Below are 8,627 nucleotides of genomic sequence, written 5' to 3' on the forward strand. Positions count from 1 at the left end.
AAATGCATGTTAGTTATAATGATTGATGGCCCCTTTAGTCCCCGAAAAATTAATTAAAATCTGTCTATGTCTGTTAATAAGTATTCGACAGGATGAGAATATTTGAATTATAAAACTTGGCGTTGTGAGTTAGTGAAGCGAACAAGGCACAAAAGGGAAAACTTGGTGTTGGTCAAGTAGGTGAAGGGGTGAAGGCACAAAATATTCTTATATGATTCTCCCGCAAGCTCAGATAACGCAACCCCTGCATTCAGAATAAGATTCTTCCCAATAATGCCCACGCTGTTCACCATTTTTAAATATTGTTTGCGTACATCAAACTTCAAACCATCTCTACTATCACAATTCTTTTCCTTCTTTATATAAAAATATATAAACTTGTTAACCAAATATTTAGTATAACACACATAAAGATATGGGAATATTATTGGCCAAAAACCTGGAAATCCCATCAACTTCTTTCACATTGAATCCCATTCCCCTGCAAGTGGTTCTGGACCACGTACATTTTTTATTTTAAATGGTTGTTTCAAATTAATTCTTTTTTTTTTTTTATGAAGATTTAATAACCCTCTTATAGGTATTTGATAAATGAGGTGTGCATATAATACCGCAGCTTTGTCATTGATCGTACTAGAGTATAGTATCATTGGGATGCTATGAACCAATTAAGTAAAAAGATTGACACTTTTAACAAATATTTTTTGATGGGTACTACTTAGGAATTAAACTCCTGGTCACATCTGAACCATATCACTCTGTATTGATTACAAAATGCACGTTATAAGAAAAACACTAATAACACTCTTTATTATTATATATGGAATGAAATATAGTAAAAAAGGAAATTTTACAATTATAAAACTCTGCATGGTTTTATATCCTCCGATCATTAATTCAAAAGTTAAAATATTAAATATTGAAGACAAAACTTTAATGAACATAGTAATTGTATCAAGTTAAAGTAGGATCCTTTTATGATACACATGGTCCAAAAAACATGTTTTTTTTTTGTTGTTGCTAAGACTAATGTTTTGTTAGAAGGATTATGCATGACAGACACATTTCATTAGAAAGAGTAAAGTAGGGATACTTTGGACATGGTGTTAAGACATTGGATTCAAGAAGCGTGTGTGGTATCTCTCAAATTGTGCAAAGAAAAGGGCCAAGTTGAAAAGTAACTGAGTGAGAACTGCCGACCAAAGTTTCTTGCCGCTACGGTAGTAGAATCTTTTGATATAGGGATTTTTGTGCATCACTTGTAAAATTCCTCACGTCACTGACATCATGCACAGTAATGTGAGGTTGCGTAGTATTTGCTGACTTTCCGGGCCAAAATTGTCAAATGAAACAGACCTACATACTGGACCATATCTACAAAAGTTTCTCAACCATCGTAGTCAAGATTTTATCAACAGCGAAAATATTGGGAGGTGCTGATACCGACGCCTTTTCTTCATCTTTTTTTCCTCATTTCTCCGTCTAAATTTCGTATAATCATGCACCAAATTCGCACTACACCTTCTCCAACTTGAAGTTTGTCAAGTTCTTTTGTAAAGGTCATCACAGAATGATTCTCTCCCGCCAAAGTTTTTGTATATTCAATGGTGAAGATAGCATTCAATCCTAGCTATTATTACCATATAGAATCAAATCCACGTACTAAGGTGTTCTGTGCTTCTGCAGCTTTAACATTTAATGGAGCTGCCAAACATGAAGTTATTGTAATCTGAATTATAGATGTGTTTGTTTAACTAAGTAATGTTTGATTTCTATCATTAAAATTTTCCCAATGAGTGCAGAGAGAGACAGAGAGGGTGAATATCACAAGCAAAAGAGAAATACTACTAGTTATACTATTATTTTTTCAACAAGAACAAGCATCGTGTCATTCAATTTAGGAAATGTAACATCATTCACAATGTGATATTTAACAATTGCACCAATCAAGCTAGACAAGAAAAAACATTTAGTTATGATGATAAACTAAGTGTGGAACTGATGAATGTATGATTTCTTTGAGTGGAGAGGTAAATGAATAAACAAGCTGGTTAATTTCTGACATTGTACCCCCGAGTCCTACATATAGCATTACATTTCAAAACTTAGACCAATTTTTCAATTTCAACAACCTTCATAAATTCTGAACACAAGCCTCCAGAACAGCTTCATTCAATAAACCAATGAGGTTTTGATTAGAAGAATGAAGTAGGAAGAGTAAATAAAGAGAAATTTTTCTTTATTGTCTTTACCTAATTATAACACACTTTCCTCGTCACGTACTACCATTCATCAATTGTACATGGGCTTATTAATGATGATCCACCATCCAATTTTAGCATGCCAGAAGTTCCAGATAAGCCATTTGAGGTGCTTGTTTCTGTACCCAGTTAGTTAGTTGATCTTAGGATTCCCAGATAGCAACTCCACGTCATCCATTAAGAATAACCTAACTCTGCTGTGTTTCATTCAGAGAAAAAAAAAACAATAGAAATATAAGTTGATTGAAGACAAATAGACAAAGATTAATTGTATAGTTGTTTGGTAGATAGACATTAGTGAAAATAGAATAAGAGATTCTTTGAAAGTTGTGAATTGATTGATTTATATAACGTGTATAAAAAAATTTATCATTTTCACCCTGATATAACCAATAGTGGCCGTTGAATATGCACGGTGACATGAATGCCATTTTAAATTCAAAACATATACACTAAAATACTTCTCAAACCAGCGAGACTCACAACACATGTTCTTCAGTCTCACATCCAATATAATTTCTTTGAAATCTCAATCGTTATAAGTTAATTCGTATTCTTTTATCTTCCAAAACAATAAGAGTATTTGTTTGTGTACACACAAACAAGTCCATCATTTGTATTTGTATCCCCATATCTTAAATGCTTTCTTTTATATATTTCATGCACACTGTTGTGACTGTGAGAATTAAGGAAAATAGAAAGAGGTAAATTAATGTTAAGGAAATCGGGTAGGACTAATACTAAATTTTGAAGTAGTAGACTTAAAGAAGGACAGATGTGAGAAATGGTATAGGTGGAAAGAAAAGATCTAACCTGGGATAAAAATGAGGAGGCCTAAGTTTTTTCTGCATAAGTACATCTAGTGCTACAGTGCGAAGAAATGACAATAAAGAGTTCTACTTTCTGAGATCCTGTTAATGAGAATGAAAATACAATTTAGATGGGAAGATTTATTTCATTGACTGGTTTGTACCAATATCCGAAGGCAAGGTGATGCAGGTCCAATAATGATAAATCAGGAAGGGGGATGGTCAGATGTGAAGCCATACTGTTTGATACAGAGCTTAACGAGGTAATGTTTCACCTACTTTGGTACTCTTACTGAGCTTGGTTAATTTCCAACCATGAGGGAGTAAAGATGAATGCTCTTACTGCAACAATTGCATAAGGGCATCAGTACCATTACACCAATCTTTGTTAACACTACAGAGAAAACTAGTCAATACTTTCAAAGGACAGCATTAATGCATGAAGGAACATTTCCTACATGTTTATATTTAATGGATTCTAAACACAAGTATTCACATCAAGAATCAAATTTGCATCTATTCAATCCAGTCTCATAGTTGAGCAAACTATCATTTGCGTAAGTCAAAATGATAATTAAACAAGAAGTACAGAGTGAATTTATGTCATCACCGTTTTTCTCAAAATGAAGAACATAACAAATATATAAAGGAAGTTAATTCTATATTTTAATTACCAAGAAAAAATGAAACGGAGGATAGATAAAATTAAAGTCGTAGGTTGTACTGTCTGTTCTCACTCTCTTTGATGTTGAGCATGGCGAACATGCATTTGGGGGGAAGGGAGGGGGGTGGTGCTGTTCTGTCATTGATCACCACCAAGATCTGTACCATTCCCATCATTATCACTCAACACACTTTGTAACACCATCACCACTACTGTAATGGACCTTACCACATTCCTACCAGCATTTTGGTAGAATGCTTAATATCTTTGAATTCAGAATGCAGTCAGATTTTCAGTGTACAAAATTCAGAATAAGTAGTATCATTAATAAGCATCAACAAGATAAAATAATACAAATTTTGTTTCCTAATTAATAGCTTTCGGTTCAACTTCCTGGATCACTGCCCCAAAGCAATGAGGGATTAAGAGCTTCTCTTGCTATGATATGATAATTGATATATTAGAAAAACTTAATTATAATAAGATACCATATATCAAGACAAAGAATGCCATCAATTATATAAAGGAACAAGGACAAGTAGGATATATAACATATTCAAAATGTAAGGAGATTGTTTTCTTAATCAATACAACGTATTTGAATTCGGAAAAGGGTAAAGGAACAATTGTCACTTTTCTGAGAAGCGATTACATTTTAAAAATATTTGTTAGAGCTTAACATACCATAATTACATGACCAGCCAAGCTACCATACAATTCTATCAATGAATTGAGCAAACTCACAACTACTATAATTTACACAAGATTAAGCAACTACACTAGAAATACTGAATCAAAATACGTATGTCATTCACAACTGGCTGGTCATGCAGAAGCTGCATACTTCCGTAAAAGATCAAACAGCTGATCTTTTCACAAAGGTTCTTGTACTTACTCCTTTCAGCAAACTCCATACCTCTCTTGTACAGCACTCCCTTTTGCACCTTCATTTTTGCATGTAAATACTCTTGATTTCACATTAACAAAAATTAATGAGAATGATTTCTTTTATTCAATTCATTTCTTATCATCAAGTACTTCGATAGTGTTTTCTATGTTGCCAAAACAAACGGGAAACACTCTGTTCAGACTTCCAAGCTATTTAAATTTTAGGCATCAAATAAAGATCATCAAGATATTTCTATTTCTTTTATATCATCCTGCATTAGGCATCATAATTACAACATCACAGGCTTTCTTTGAACCCAAAACCAGTAATCTAAGTTAGTTTGGAGAAAAAACTATTCAAGTTTTAGTCTTTCATGTACTAAATCCATAGTTTGCTGATGAAAAAAAAAAAATTCCATAGTTGGGAGCATCAAGCATTTGAGGAAAGTTATAATTTTTTGGCTTTATTAAGTTTCAAGCCCTTCCTAAATTCAGTATTTTCAATTGAATCCCTGTTAAAAAATTTTGGTCAACTTTTATATTTGTCAATTGAGTCCTTCTCCTTTATATCCATTCGTTAACATGGTGACTGTTTGTTACGTTGCCCCATTATCTTATTTACTCGTCTCCACGTGTTAATAAATATAGGTTTTTGCGGTTAAAATAAAGCAGTTAAAATAAAACAATATTATAGTTAATGTCAAATGATAAGTGACTTTCATTGCTTTCGTTAAAAACTTGTTGGATAATAAGGGTATGTCACCGTCACCGTCACCTACATTAATGGTTGTGATGGCGATGGTTCTTTGGTTGTTATAGGTAGTGACGTGAAAGCCATAGGAGAACATATCAACCTTGTTATCTAGCACACGTTAATGAGAATATTATTTATATTAACAAAAAAATATCAAAGACAAATATGAAAGGAGATAGAGGAAAATAATAACCATGTCATTCAATTAACAAAAAAATTAAATGACAAGAATTTAATTGAAAAATATAAAAATTTTAAGTAGATAGCAAATAAATTTAGTTAAAAATACTCAAATTTATGAGGAGCTTAAAACCTAATTAAGTTTATTATTTTATAAAAGGTTTTATCCTAAATAACATTATGAAATCTTTATATTTCAGCATCAAAACTTCATAAATCATGTGATAGCCGAGTAAAAAAGGCATTAAAAAAAAAAGAGAGAGAAAAACAGAATACATCAAATTATTGGAGGCCAAACCAAATCCATGAACAAGACAAACAAGCCTAGTCAAACCAATCTATATTCCGGTAGCCCAAATCGATTTCTAAAAACATCCTGTCTAATACAATCATCGAGCATCCATATCAAAATAGAATCACTTTTGGAGTTTATCTCTAAACTAGCAACTCTATCAACACATTTATTTCCTTCTCTGAAGATGTTTGACACCTTAAAGATGATAACTCTGCACATAGCAACACAACAATTCCATCTACCCTAATGGACCACGACACAACAGATCTGAGGTGTTCTTGAAATCACATTCCAATCACAAAAAAGTCCAACCTCTAACAAACTCAATCTCAATACAAATAATAGCACCCATCAGTTTAGCTTGCAAAGCAACAGCCACACAAATGAAGGAACCAAAAACACCGATGTATTCACTTGTACCGTCACAGAAAATACTACTACAATCAATCAGATCAGGAGCCCCTCTAGCTGCAACATCAATATTGCATATTTAGAAAAGTGAAGTTTAGTATTAGTAAGGAAAAAGAGAGATAAAGGATAAAAAAGTGAATGTGAAGTGGGTGTAAAAAATATTGAGTGTCAAAGTAATGGAACCCTTAATGTATCTCAATATAACAAGATCCTCACACAATTATGCATGACACCTTTTGATATACGATTAGCTAAAACACAACTAGCAATAATCAAGGATAAAGTAGTATGAAACTGAATATGGTGACCATACTTGTGGGGAAAGTTATATTTACACCTACTAAATGTTGCATCTTGGTACCAATATTTTCTGAATAGGACAAACGAAAGAGATAATAACTTCAAAGCTATCTTCAGAAACTGGGATTAGGAAGGTTAAAAACCGAGATAAATAAGCATTTATTCTTCCTCATTTAGTGGTTGCTAGAAAATATGGTTCCTCTGCATACAAGCATTAAAAGAAAGGTTGGGAGAACACAATAGCATTCGCAATCATCATGATCACATATTTTATATATTCTTTATCAAGACAAAGGTACAAGTAATTTAAATAAACCAACAAAACTCTGGCCCCTCCACTCAGATTTTCACTTCATTTTCCCAGATATTTCAAGGCTATCTTAAAATATTTCCGATTTCTTTGGTAGGACGGCAGCAGAAGAATATGAATAGTCTAATCCCCTCATTCCAACATGTGCCAAAATCCCACATCTTTGTTTCTATCATTTTCAATCTCTATCTAACAAGTAGTGCAAAATCAAGGCACAATTATCAAAGAGTGAAGAAAAGTGAGGACACTACAAAATCAACATCAATTAGACTCAGAACAACTAGCTGATGTTGTTCACCTCAAAATACCCTTCTAGAGTGCAACGCTTCAACAGCACAAAGACTATAAGAAACACAGCTACCAAAATTTAAAATGACAACCCCATTTTCTAACTATGAACAAAATCAAAATTTTGGTGGGTCATGTCTATTTTGGCCTGAAGTTATCTTCTTTGGCAATCGCTGAGACGGAGAAGAGGAGGGTTACCGAACAAAGATCAAGAAGTCTCTTGTCGGCATTGACTGAGGAAATTGGTTGTGCTTCAAATTGCAATGTCGAAGAGAACAAAGCTAATCAACATAGTCAGTGTTTGTCTCCCAAATGTGTTTGTTCAATCACCATCAGGGAACCTGGCCACGTACGTCCCTTCCCACACCATTAAAAAAAGAAACATATTTTTTAAATGACAATAGGCAAAGCCCAAATGCATCATGTGAATTTCTTTTCTAGGAGATACCCAAATTCAAAAAACAAAAATACCGAGATGACACCCTACTAGCTTTATTAACACAAATGGTTTTTTTAGCTTTATTTACACAAATTATTTTTTATACCGTTTATTAAAGAAAACCGCGCTCTATTGGGCGGTTTCTTAAATACAAAACGTTTTTTTTTTTTTCATTTGCAAAACGGGTCTGTCAAAACGTTTTTTTCATTTGTAAAACGGGTGTGTGTTGATTTTCGGCTGGGTTTGTATTTTTCTTATATTCAATTAGTTTAATATTTATACTTATATTATATATATATATATATATATATATATATATATATATATATATATATATATATATTAGGACTCTCTTTGTGTCCACATTTATTTTTTCATTTTATTTTTACATACAAGGTTTTTAAATTAAAATGATAATTTTATCAATTTTACTTTTTAAATGATTTTTTTAAAATTTAATATTTTTTATTTGATATTGTTTTAGTTAATATATTACATTACAAAATATGTAAAAAATATTTACATATATAACATCTCAATTTTAGCCGCTTAAGACTAATAAAATAGGATGATATTTAAAACAAATAATTAAGTGTATAAAGTTTATTAGTACAATCTTACAAAAAATAGGACTATAAAAAATATAACATTTATACAAACTAATTAAAAACCAACAACACTCTATACACAAGCTAACCACTTACTACAACTTAACTCCCTGAAACCTTCCACTAACATAATTGATGACTCCTCATCTTCTAAAGATGCCTCTAAACCTACAACATCATCTACTCCCACCGAATAGATGATCACCGCAAAAGAAAAAGACAAATAACACGAGAAAACAACAAACACACATAAAGGTAAGCTAATGTGCAAAAAAGTTAGCACATAATGGAAATAAATATTATAGTACATACTTAGTAAATCATACAAATCATGGATAAAGACAAGCATATCACATACAAAGACTAACACAAAACTCAAGTATCTGGATACAAGCACTGATGTGAAATCTTAGAGGGTCT

This window comes from Vigna unguiculata, chromosome 1, assembly GCF_004118075.2.
Source record: "Vigna unguiculata cultivar IT97K-499-35 chromosome 1, ASM411807v1, whole genome shotgun sequence".
Taxonomy (NCBI): Eukaryota; Viridiplantae; Streptophyta; class Magnoliopsida; order Fabales; family Fabaceae; genus Vigna; species Vigna unguiculata.